At 37.6% G+C, this 14,022-nt stretch overlaps 1 non-coding gene across 1 annotated transcript; it reads left to right on the forward strand.

The window, feature by feature from the left end:
- The first annotated feature begins 5,003 nt into the window (after window positions 1-5,003).
- LOC116548857 lies at window positions 5,004-5,191 on the forward strand. The gene has a single exon (XR_004267573.1). It is a non-coding gene; the product is annotated as a U2 spliceosomal RNA (small nuclear RNA).
- The last annotated feature ends 8,831 nt before the right edge of the window (window positions 5,192-14,022 follow it).

The raw sequence follows: 14,022 nt of genomic DNA on the forward strand, positions 1-14,022 counted from the left end.
TTCTATAACTCAAGGTCTCTCCAACTGGCTTCTTTGTTAATAAATAACAAGTTTCCTCACCTGTGATCTTTCGGTTACTGTGAATTCAAATCCAGAGGTGGTGTGTCTGTGCACACACATAATGTATGTGCACATGTGTATCACAGGTGAAAGGGGAAGAGGAGGAAAGTGTGTATATACTTCTGCAGATAGGTCAGAGATAGAAGCCTCAGGATGATATTCATGGAAGCTTTCTAGGCCTTCTTTTCTAGTAAATCTCAATGTCTATTTACATATTTTACAGAGTGATTACCATGGTAACTATTATAAAAAGTCAAAAACATTGTTATATTCTCCACAGAGCTTTTAAAAAGAGGGCATCCCAGATACTCAACTTCCAAATCTTTTCCTTCTAATGACACACCATATTTACCTTTCATACAATAAAAAATAGACATCTGTGTTGTTAATGTAATAATTGTGTATAGTCTATGTCAGCCTGGCTTTATCACTCACACAGTATTATGATTAGATTTCAAAGGAAAAATACCAAATTTTATATCTCAATAAAATGATTAACTCCTGAATAAATTTTATGAATTTAACCATATTTCTTATTTTATGCTTAAAAATTCTTTCACGTCTATGATAGAATAAGAATAATATTTTAAATAGCTCATGTGATAGGAATTATACTTCTGACAAATGTTGTCAAAACACTATGGAAATTAAGTCTATGCTAGAGTTTTTTTCTACCACCTACTTTCTTTAAAAAATTGAGAACTACACACTGAGACAAAAATTATGAAAACATACTTGGTATGCTTGGAACGAGAAGCTCTATCTTTTGTTGTTAAAATATACTACAAAGATTGAGTGTCTGGAGAACTGAAATCCATTTTGGGTTTTTACTGCCATGCATAATATGTTAAGACACAACAATTGCCAGTTGGATCCCTTCCTATGCTGTCTACATTCACACAATATGTCTTCTGCTAGGCGTGATAATGAATGACAAAAAAATTGTACCAGTTGGTGGCAATGTTGTTTTCATAGCAATGGTCACTTAGTTAAAACTGCAGGACTTTACTGATTTTTCCCTTATAAACTCTGTTATTTTGACTCTAACTTGTGCTACAGGTTATTTCTGGCTTAAAAATGAACCCAGGTTTTCTGTAGCTTCCAAGTATTCATCTGGTTATCTTTAGGCCTTTTTCATTTCTGAGGGCAAACTAAGTATAAAATAATAAATAGCAGGGTTGTGTGACCTGAAAAAGCATATTCTGAAGACCACAGGAAACTCTGTAAACCATTGCTTTGCCTCATCAAGAAATTACATATACATGCAGTAGAAAGCAATTTTGGATCCTGATTCTCAAATGCCTTTCATCTGGTATTCTGTTTCAGAACTTATTACTTAATAAGCAGAATATGTGATATTTAGCAAAAACTTCCCTGAACATCAATTTTCATCCAACTAAAATCAAAAAGCTTTCCAAGATAAGCAATTGATAAAGTTTAACTGTCTAAAATTATTTCATGTGTAGAATGGACATATGGGATACAAGAGTACATCTGGTGGTTGGAAATTGAGCATGTACATGCATTGGCCTAAAGTGTGCTAAAATTCTTCACCTTCTTGCTCAAATTCCAACTCCTACAAGAAACCTTTCCAAATCATAAACAGCTTTAAATTAATATTTCTACATCAACTCTTAGCAACTTCTAAAACACTTTATTCATATCTTTAGTATTGTACCTATCACAACTTGCTTTACATTGATTATTTGTGCACACATTACACTCAGTAGATATCAACTTAATTCAATAAGTTAACTGAACACCAATCACATGCTAGTCCCACTCACTGCTGGACATTAATAACTAAATGAACTTTGTAAAGTCCATGGCTTAGTCTTACTGAATGGTGTGTTCCTCTTTCTTTCTAGAATTGTGTGTTTGTTGATTTTGATAAAACCTGAGCCTTCATCTTTAAAGAATGATAGAATGATACTACTGTACCTGTTTCTTGAGTAAATGCAAGCAGCAAACCTAATGTAAAGAACCAAATACATGATTTGATGGAAAGATGGTGGGCTGAGACTCAGTGTCTCAAATACCAGGGATAAAGCAAGTGGGGGGACAGAATGATGGAGCAGGTGGGTTTAGCTGGGGAGAGAGGAGGAAGTGGAGGAAACAATACAGTCATAATAACAGAAACTACCACGTATATTCAGGTAAGGACTGTGCTATGTGCTTCTTATAAACCAACTCACTTATTCCTCCCAACAATTTCCAAGGTGGGCATTATTATTATTTCCCTTTCATAAATGAGGAATTTTGCAGGTGCTAACATCAGCTGCCTGTCTGAGTTCTGTTCCTAATTTTTTCTTTCTCTCAGAACCTTGATTTGGTTCAGATAGTCACCTCTTCCCAACACAGACCAAATACCTACAGAACAGGAAAGTGGTGCTTTTAGCTGTAAGAGAGGCCCTAATTAGTTTAATAGTAACACCATACCTTCCCAATGATTTGTTCAGGAACTCAGGCCTAAAATGTTCAGTTCATGGCACTGCCTGGTTCTAGAATTTGTTGAGAAATAGGCATGTGACCCAATTCAGGCAGAAGGCTTGCTTGAAGTCTCCCAGGAAAGAAGATTTTCCTTTACTTGGAAGCAAATCTTTCATTTCTTCCCAATTTAACAGTGATCAGATATGAAGCCAGAAGTTGCTACAGACATTTTGCCTTCATGACACAACTAGGAAGGATTTCCAGTTAGATGAGCCAATGCATTTGCTTTCTGTAAATGTCAATCTGAATCAGGTTTTTTTTGTTTGTTTGTTTTGATTTGTTAGTCAATCTGAATTAGATTTTTTTTTTTTTTGCTTGAGTTTGTTAGTTACTGCTGAAAGCATCCTAAATGACACAAACTTGAAGCATGTAAGAGGACCAAATGACTTCAAAAGTCACACATATTGCAGGTCAAGAGCCAGCTTTAAACTCAAGTTCCTGTGACCAGAGGTCAATGCTCTAAACACATTCTTGCATGAACTGCTTGTGGCAGCCTGGAGAAATTCTACATAAATCTTCTGAGAGTGCATCTGCACTTTTGATGTGCCACATTGGGCTTCCTAAATAGGCTCCTGTTTCTGTCACTTTTACTGACAACTTCTTCCCACTGTTGTGGTTCTTTTATTGGGGCTCTGACCCAATATTTTCATAGCCAAGTTCCACCTCTCTCCCACAGTCACTGGAGACACTTTCTTAAACTCTTGGCTAGCAGCTGCAAGGCTGCTCCAATTCAGATGAATCTCTCAGGAATCACAATTCGCCCACCTGTGAAGCCATCTCTCTTTAGACCATCCCTCTATCCATGTGTACTCAGCAGCTGAATCTCCTAAGAAATGCTGTAGCAGCCCTGACCTGATTAAGAGTTCGTTTTGTCTCACAATACTGATTTGGGCTGCTACTCTCCTTTCTCCTAGTCCTAAACATATTAGATTCCAGGATATTTCTCTCTGGCTAGCCCTGCCTTTCAGAATCTATGCTTTGCAATTGAAGTGGGAGGTGGCTGGGACACTGTGTTGGTTATGGTCAAAGATGGGCCATGTATATTCCACTATCATAGAAGGCAAGATAAGAATTATAATCGACATCTAAAAAATGTAGTTGGTGTAAAAAGTAGATTAATCCAAATTTTATCTAAGAAAGAAGAAAAGACAAAAAAAAAAACAAGAGAGAGAAGTTTATACAATTGATGAGAATATCATGTCTTATTTTTAAATAGCATCTGAGAACCCACAATAGTCAATGTTTTTCCTCTGCCCTGCCTTGTAATTCTGCCCCTTAAAGGTTTGTGCTGGCTTCTTTTAAGATTTGAGATCTTGCTTGGTAAATTTGAAAAATGGAGACACAAATTGCTGGCATATTGAATTGCTCCAAGGACATAATGAAGTTATCTTGGCAGATGAATCAAATGATAGTTGTTAAGCAAAAAAATCAGGAAAATAATTTAATGTTTATACAGTGTTGCCAAGAGTCACATCTTTTAAGATTTCAAAGGAGCAGCTAACTGCCCAGAAATCTTGATAAATGTATGTTGGCACCCCAGAAAAGAGTGGCCATTCAATTACTTCCATACTATATCAGCTGAACAAGGAGATGAAAAGCATATGGTTAGAAAATGCCCCCAAGTTCACGAGGCCTTTGACTGTTTCTAAAAGATTTGATATTAATATCCTTTTCAAGTTGGTCTCAGAGAATTTCCTTTCAACCAGGAAAACTAAAGTGGTAAGATTAGCCCAAGTTAGCAGTCAATTCAAATCAAGTACACAAATTTATATGTATCCATCTAGTCCCTTATTCAGCCAGTTATTCATAAATCCTGAAAATATTTATTAGGCACCTACTTAGTGATAGACTCTATGTGAGGTTCCAAGCTTATCAAAACTAATGTGTAAAGAAACTCTTTTAAGAAACTCACAATAGGCTGGGCATGATGGCTCATGCCTGTAATCCCAGCACTTTGGTAGGCCAAGGTGGGAGGATCACCTGAGCCCAGGAATTTGAGACCAGCCCTGGCGACATAGTGAGACCCTGTATCTGTAAAAAAATTAAAAAAAAATTACAGATGCTGGCCAAGGTGAGAGGATCATGAGAGCCCAGGAATTTGAGACCAGCCCTGGCGACATAGCAAGACCCCATATCTGTAAAAAATTTTAAAAAAATTACAGATGCTGGCAAGATTGCAGAGAAAAGGGTACATTTAGACACTGTTGATGCTAGTGTGAATTATTTCAACCATTGTGGAAAACAGTGTGGCAATTCCTCAAAGAGCTAAGCAAAGAACTGCCATTCCACTCAGCATTCCCATTACTGGGTATGTACCCAAAGGAATGTAAATTATTCTGTCATAAAGACACATGCATACATATATTCATTGCAGCAACATTCACAACAATAAAGACATGGAATCAACCTAAATGCCCATCAATGGCAGACTGGATAAAGAAAATGTGGTACACATCGCTTCTCGGCCTTTTGGCTAAGATCAAGTGTAGAATATGTGGTACATACACACCATGGAATGCTGCATAAAAAAGAATGAAATCATGACCTTTGCAGGGGCATGGATGGAGCTGGAGGTCATTATCCTTAGCAAACTAATGCATGTTTGCTCCATGTTTTCACTTGTAAGTTGGAGCTAAATGATGAGAACACACAAACACAAAGAGGGAAACAACGGATACTGGGACCTACTTGAGGGAGGAGGGTAGGAGATGGGAGGGGACAGAAAAAATATCTGCTGGGTTCTAGGCTTAGTATCTGTATGACACACCCCCATGGTATAAGCTTACCTATATAACAAACCTGCACATGTACCCCTGAACCAAAAATAAAAGTTAAAACAAATGAAATAAAAAGGGCACATATTTTTAGAAGTAAAAATAAAAATAAAATAAATAATAAATAATTAGCTGGGCATGGTGGCTCATGCCTGTAGTCCCAGTTACTCAGGAGGCTAAGGCAGGAGGATCACTTGAACTCGGGAGTTTAAGGCTGCACCATAATTGCACCAAACACTCTAGCTTGGATGATAGAGATTCTGTCTCAGAAACAAACAAACAGACAAACAAAAACACTTCACAATGTAGTGAGTTGTGGGAAAAGGGATTAGGACCCTGTAAATACTACTCATTGCAATACAATATGGTTGATACATGCTCATTCAGAGGCTTAAAAGATGACGTGGAGGTAAAGATGAGTTAAACCCTCCAGGGAAGAAGACACCACTGAACCGACAGGTAGACAGAGACAAAAAGAGAGAGCCTGTGTCCACCATACTGGTAAAAGCAGAGAAAATGATAGGATAGAAGAAAGAGGTATGGAGGCATGAAGCAGCTTATAAGACCTTTGTGATATAGGCTCAGCAGGACTTAGAGGGAGAGAGAGTCTAAGAGGCTGGAAAGATCTATGGGGCAGGATCAGAAAGGGATGTGGGTTAAGACATTCTGATTTTATACTCTAAGTGATGCTAGTCCTGAAGGCTTTGTTTTTCAGGTGCTTTAGGAAATTTGCTTGGCAGTAGAAGACAGGATGGGGAGGAGAAGAACAATATGTATTCATAACAACCAGTTATGAGCATGTGATGCTTTCTGATCAGATATCTTCTTCAGGTCACTTTTTCCTTGTTTCCTGGCCAACACTACACAGCCAGCAACCCAAATAGTCTGAGTGAACTGTAGCAAGTCATTTAGTTTCTGAGTCTGTTTCCTTCATTGAGAATGAGCAATGGATTTTTCCATTTCTTAAAATTTATTTAGAAGGGAAAGAGTTTACAATATGAGGGAATTAAATTCAACTAATATCTATGGCAAACCCACTATGTACTTATTATTCTGCTGTTTTAATAAAAGAATTTAGCCCTTGTATTCATTATAAGAAGCAAATGAAATAATATATATGGAATGGCTTTATGCATGAATATGCAGGGATATTTATATAGGAATATGCTAGTTATTTTTTTTTCTGGGTAGAATTATAGTATCAAGTGAAGAAAAGTGAGTAAAAATGGTGGCTAGAGATTATCTGGATCAATCTCAACTTTTTAATTAGTGTTGAGATTGATCCAGATAACGTCTAGCCACCATTTTTGGAGATATTAAAATATATGAGATATTAATTATACCTTAACTCATTCCAAAATAAATCACATTACAGACCCATGAAGAAACTAAGTCCTGAGAGAAGATGGTCTCAGGGAAACATGGTTTTCTGGTCAGAGAGGGATGTTAGAACTGCCTCCCTTTAGCAAAGCCCACTGCACTTTCTCCTTTACTTTTCTCTATTTTTTTTTTTTTTTTTTTAGGTGGCAGATAGGGTCTTGTTACCCAGGCTGGAGTGCAATGGCGCGATCTCGGCTCACCGCAACCTCCGCCTCCTGGGTTCAGGCAATTCTCCTGCCTCAGCCTCCTGAGTAGCTGGGATTACAGGCACGCGCCACCATGCCCAGCTAATTTTTTGTATTTTTAGTAGAGACGGGGTTTCACCATGTTGACCAGGATGGTCTCGATCTCTTGACCTCGTGATCCACCCGCCTCAGCCTCCCAATACTTTTCTCTTTTAGATGAAACTTACATGGTAATGTATTTTAAGAAAATAATTGGAATCTCCCCTTAAAAACAAGCAGTTAGTTCTTGTTTTTTATCATTTTCTGATTGAGAACATTTGGTGTGTATGCATGTCTGGGTGTGTCTCCTACATACACACACACACACACATGCACACACACACAATAGTATTCTCATACTGATGTTCCAACTGGTTCTCGTACCTCCAACATTGTAGGTAAATTCAGCTACCCCTGTTTAAAAACATTCTTGGTATATGGAATAATAAGGGCAAGAATTAATATGCATTGAAAAACTGCAATGAGTCAAAAATTTAATAACTATGAATTAAAGACTAATCATTCCCATTCTACAGATGAAGACTGAGGCACAGAGAAGGTCACATATTGGTTTAAATTTACATAGCTATTTAGTGACAAAGCTCAGGTTTAAATCCAAGTAGTCTGACTCTAGACACCTTCTTCCATTCTAATCTAGGGAAAACAAATCTGATCTAAAGAAAACACCATCAACCCATGAAACACAGCCAGGATGTTGATCATTCTGGAGATCAATTCCATAATCTCACCCAGAGCTTTCCCTGATGACCCTCATAATGTTGAGATCCTACAGGGAACTGCATAGGAATGTCTAGGCCAGAAATAGGTGGTCAAGGTGAGTTGCCTTGCCTCTCTTAAGTTTGCAGGAGACCTTCATGCTGGAGCAGCCATGGCTGAAGAGTGATGCAGAGAGCAAAGCCCACCTCCTCCTTTTTTTCCTTGACTATTTTGCTTCCTCCCCACTCAAGCCTTATGTGCCCAAAGATTGGGTCTCTCAGACACACTGTCAGACAGAAAAAAGGCATGAAAAACAGCTTGGAGTGTGGCAGGGAAAAGAAAAATAAAAAGGCATTGGAAATGTTTAGCTAAAGTAAGAATCGTGCTTGACTGGAATGAGGGAATTTTGCAGGAGATAAAAGCACAGATGGGGATGTAAGATTCTGTGATAAGCACAGATCTTCTTTCTTTTGTGTGTCGGAGGGTAGGGAGCAGACAGCTAAATTTCTTTTCTGTGTGTTATCCACCCATATTTCTTCATTCCATTTAAAGGGAAGTTGATCATAAGAACAAGTAACAGAACCAAAGGCTCAAGATATTTTTTTGTAAATGGAGGCTAGTCAGAACTCTGGGCATTCCAGATCCTCTAATTTGATAAGAAATCATCACTAGAGTCATTCTTTAATAAGTACACAGAAAAGAATTTTATATTTAATAGAAACCTATATTAGTTCAATTTAATTTAAAGCTAAAGAATCCCATGTATCCCTGTAATGTAATGGAAATTCAGCCTCTAACTGTGTAGTATGCCACACTCCTGACATTTTTGTAACAACAACAAAAAATGTGTATACAATTCTTCAAAGAGTCATTTTTGTGTCAGCTATTCATTCATTTGAAATATCTTTTATATTTCCTTGAAAAATAATGAATGTTCCTCTTTGTGCCTCCACCGGCTGTTTTGTCTAATCAGCTTTCTTGGACAAGTGGACAGAAAACATTTGTTGAATAGCTCATCATAAAAGCTGTCAGGAGTGGTTGAGAATGCTTTTCTTTCTTACTTTATGCAACCGTGGAAAAAATTAGATATGCATGTCATACTGAGTGCATCTCATTTTGAGACTAAGCCAGTGCTTTTGAAACAATACTAATTTTCCAATTAGAGTCTGCATAGACCATGGAGATCCTTATGAATGAAAATCAAGCATGGATTGCATTCAGACGAATTCCGTCAAGCAGGATTAACAATATACAGGCTGGAGGAAATTGCCTCCGTCTGTAGTCTTTTATAAATGGGTAGAGCCAGAATTAACAATCATCTCACTAAATTTCTCACTTTATAAAGAGAGGTGTTGAGACAGAGAGAAGAAAATGTTTTCCCTATTGTTGGCAGAGGCTCCCAGAACAGTGACCATGCTCATTCCCAAGGATATCTGTGTTTGGATTTTTATATATTCTTCCATTTTACAGTTGATGCTAATGTTTCATTTAATATCCAATATTTATTGATTTACAATGATGACACCACTTTTGATGTTTTGTTTTTGCAGTCACAATGGGGATGTTTATTAGCTTGTCATTTTCATTTCAAATGTATTTTTTTGCCACTTTACAAAATGGATTCATCACAAAATTGAAAAATTGGAGGATGCCGAAGTTTACTTTTATAGCATTTGTATTTTCCTGATTGAGCCAGAGACAGGAATATTGCACTGAAATTGTATTACTTTTCTTTCCCAGAATATGTCAAAATGACCATGTTTTGTATGTATTTCTAAACAATTCTGGAGCCAAAAGATCACTTTAAGAATTCTCTGAGTGCCCACTCACAATATTTTACACTTAAGAAATTTAGACAGATAATGTAAATCAGGTATCACAAACTCAAGTATTTCCATGTTACAGGCAGGAATCCTGGCATGACAATAGGACCAAGGTACTTCCATTTCACCAAACAGCCTATTTCATATTCCATTTCAAAAACTGAGGGGTCCAAGTACAGCATTGGAAGGCAGTATCCACAAAAGTCTTCCCAATTTTGACCTGGCTTAAATTCAGTGTCTGATACATAAACCTCTCTGCTTGGAAACGAGGATTAGGACCCCGCTCTTATGAATCCCAGTGCCAGGGTTTTCCACTCCACTGTATGGGTTTCCCTGTCTTCTAACTTCTTTGAATCCATCATCTATGCTGGTGAGGACAAATTCCATTGAAAAGTTTTCATTGGCAGCAGCAGTCAGGCAATAATAAAAAGTATGTGTAGGAATTTTCTTGATTTTTCATCTCAAGCATGTGTGTGTGCATGCATGTGTATGTGCATGTGTGTGTATGTGGTATGTGTGTCTGTATGCAAGATTATGTGTATGAATATAAATTTGTGTGTACATGTATCTTGGTGTGCATGTGTATCTGCATGTGTGGACATGTGCATACACGTATGTATGTGTGTGTCTCTGTGTATGAGTTGGCAGCCTGGTGCATGACCTGGATTTTTCTCTTTATTACCTGCTCAATTGTGTGGGCACATGCTTATTTGCTACCATATGTTGTATGTCCATGTGCTTTGGAATGGTTCTTTTTGTAATTCATTATGGCGCGTTTTCCCTATTTATCATGACCTTAAATCAAGAGTTAAATGGATGCTCTTACAGGCTTTCTTTAATACCATGGATTGGCCAAGGGATATTTGCAGAAGAGGCAGACTCTAGAAATTAATAAAAGCATCTGCCATTTTCCCCATTGACTTCTCAATGATGCTTACTTTTAAATTTCTGCAACCTTCTTTAGTAGACAGTGATGATTTTTGGACTGCTTATTTTGTGCTGTTTTTGCCAAATAGGAAAGGGTTACATTTGAGGTAATTTGATGGCTTTCACCCTAATTGTAACGAAAGCTAATCTAATTGTAGAGAAGCAGGACGTACTAAAGAGTCATATACTTTTTTTTCTTGGCTAGAAAAGCTTTTCTAGCAGTTACTTGTCCCAGAAGCCGGTCTCTAATCTTCAACTGTTTCTGGAGAAAGCATCAAAACCAAAGAGAAAAGTGTTTCTACACTGGGCACTTGCAGACGGAATTTGTGAGACCTTGAAATACAAATAAAGGGAGACAAAAACAGCTTCAACTCTGCAGAAATTCACCATATTCTTGTAAGGTTCTATTGGTCCATTGGTGGTTGCAGTGAAACCTATATGTTGTAATATTTAACTTAACTGCTTAGTAAAATCATGTAATAGTTTTTTTGTTGTTGTTGTTGTTTTTTTAATGGCTTTAAACGAATAATCTTTATCCAAATCACAGTCAGGAAACGTCCCGATTATAGAAACTACCAGGCTACGTAGGCTGTATCAAAAATACCTTAAGTGACCAAGAGCTGTATTAGTGCCTAGACCAAAATGGACAATCCTTGGGTGTAGACGTCTACCTACATCATGCCTCACCTCCTTGGTAGGAAAGAAAGGAAGGAGAAGATGTTTTGTGAATGCACTATATTACATTCACATAATACATATCCCATAGTGAAGTTACATTTTCAGACACTCAGCTGTTATTGCCTTTACTTATACTGAGGATCAACAATAACTTGTATTTCTATAGCGTTTTGCCCATTACACAGCTCCTGAATGTACTTTATAATAGCCTTTCTTACTAACTGTCATGCAGGTAGAGTCATCCCCACCTTACAAATGAAAAAGAATCTAAGAACTTATGAAAATGGAAGTTGAAAACAAATATTTATCCATGGTGGCTGAGGATCCTGAGGTCAAGAGTGTGCAACAGTCATCACAATTTATTGAAAAATCAAAGCTTGTTAGTGGCAGAGCTAGAATAATATCACTGGTATTCTGATTCCCAAACCAGCGTCAATTCTGTGACTCATCCAATAAATCTTCATTGAATATTCGTCACATGACAGTCAGTATCCTTGTTGCTGAGGCTACAAAGGTAAATAAGACATGGTTCTTGTTTTTAATGATCTCAAATTCAGGGCAGTAGACAGTGAAATATGCAATCAATTACAATATACAGTGTGGTGAGAGCTGAGATAAATCCAAATATACGAAGCCACTGGAACTGGGCACAGATATGGGCAGTAGTGACCATTTTTGGAAGGAATCACTTTTGTCCAAGCTCTGAAAAACCTATTGGTATTTTATAAATAAAGCAAGATTCTTAAAGGCACTTGTAGGGAGTGAATGTGCAAGGACCCAGAAATAGGAATGCAAACGAGAAACAGAATAACTGAACATGTCTACCTTGGCGACCTGGATGAAATTCAATCTTACTAGAGTGCAGTGGCAGGAGACCAGGCTGGAGATATTAGCAGGGGCCTTGTTAGCTGGACCCCCTCTCTCTCCAGCACATTTGGTTGCATATCTGAACACATAAGTCAGACTGTGCCCTGTTTCTAATCAGAAAAACCCTGCTGTTCTTGGTATCTGAATGCAGTCAGACCTGGTAATGGGTCTTGCTTTGACCTCTGGTCTTTGAGGAAGAGAGGTAGATCTTGAAGACTGTCCAGGGAGTCATTGGCTTTCACTTACAGAGGATCAAGTCTGCAATTAGTGAGGCCTGGGCACTTTGTATTGAGTTTGGCAAAGCTAAAATCCTTCTGCTGACAGGGGAATAGCTCTTCAGAATGTGTTAGACCATCAGTTGCTTGCCAAGGTTCTTTAAGCACCAGATACTGGAAGGTTAAACAGACCATCAGAGTACCTGGTAATTCAATATTTGGTACAGACATGCTAGTCTACTTCTAGGCTTGTTTTACTGAGACAATCTTGTTTTATGAGAGGGATACACTTTCTAATATTTCTGTGATTTGACTTAAAATTCATGTTTGTTAATCTCAGCTAGACTCAATCAAACAGGACAAGTAATCTGGCTCATAAAATGCAAACTCAAGCAGTATATGTTACTTTAAATTGGCTATTTCTGGGTTCCCAAGAATTCCACATACAGCTGAAGAAACTACCTCTCATGATTACAGAGTTTGTACTAAAGTGAAACCCTAACTGTGTTAGGATATTTAAGACATATTTATTGATACAGTTCTGTAGGGTAGTTTCCTGATTAACCATGAAAGATGAATGACATCAGACAATTTGATGGGGTAAATTATTTATTTCAGGGAATATTTTTACCAAAGATCAGGGAGTCTTCCTTCTTGTCAGGCTATAAATAGTTAATAGTTTCCTTGCAAGTGGTTGTGAGTAAGCACTTTAATTATTTATGTCAGGTGTCAGATAAAAGTGTATCTTAAATAAATTTCATTTGTCTTCTATTTAAGAAAATGGTAAGTAAAAATAAAAATTTTGCCTGCATTGTTTTCTCAGTCATTTTCTGGTGAGGTTCTCTTTTGGAATTGCTTAAATGGTGTTATGGGTTGAATTGTGCCCTCCAAAAAGGTATGTTGAAATCTTAACCTCTAGATCCTCAGAATGTGACCTTATTTGGAAATGAGGTTGTTGCAGATGTAATTAGTTAAGATTAAATCATGCTGGAGTAGAATGAGTTCCTAGTACAGTATTACTAATGTCTTTTTAAGAAGAGGAGAGGGAGATACACAAGAAGGTCACGTAAAGACAGAGGTAGAGATCAGAGTGGCTCTTCTACAAGCCAAAAATGCCCAGGATTGCTGACTGTCTCCAGAAGCCAGGAGAGAAGCAGGAAACAGATTCACTCAGAGCCCACAGAAGAAACCAGCCATGCTGGTGCCTTGACTTTGGAATTATAGCCTCCAGAATATCTTGTGTAAGCCTTGGGCTACTTTTTTATGGCAGCCCCAGGAATTAAACAAGTGATGTAAGCAGAAATGAAAACTCTTCCCTTCCCCACTCTCCAGCTTAGGATGTGATTGAGAATGTGATCATGTCCTTCTTCTTTTTTTTTTTTTTTTTTTTTTTTTTTTTTTTTTTTTTTTTTAATGAATTGCCTCTTGCTTGACAGGAAGGACATCCAATTAAGAATTATCTTTTCCCATTGGAGCATTTCTATTCCTTTACAGAAATGTTGCAAAATAAAAAGCTCTCAAATATTCTCATGATTCTTAGTACAAGGCATGCTGGCTGTAGCACATCTTTTATTATCCTTCTTGATTATAATGTTTATGCATTAGCATTTGGGACACTGACACTCTAGGTCTTCTCTACCATGCTATCCTCATGACAATTTAGCAACACTGTATATTCACAGATGGGGAAAAAAGTAATCCCAGGACAAGCAGCCAGGACTGCAGCCTCCTGGGGTGGGGTTGTCCAGGGGTTCATGGCACATTCTCTTCCTGAGTCTTCCCATTTATTGAGAACAGATGGGCACTAAACTCTAGGAGGCTTGGAAAAATCTTTGTATTTGACCATTTTCCAAGGCAAAATGAGAGA

This window comes from Sapajus apella, unplaced genomic scaffold (assembly GCF_009761245.1).
Source record: "Sapajus apella isolate SASKATOON/1434 unplaced genomic scaffold, GSC_monkey_1.0 scaffold5, whole genome shotgun sequence".
NCBI classification, from domain to species: Eukaryota; Metazoa; Chordata; class Mammalia; order Primates; family Cebidae; genus Sapajus; species Sapajus apella.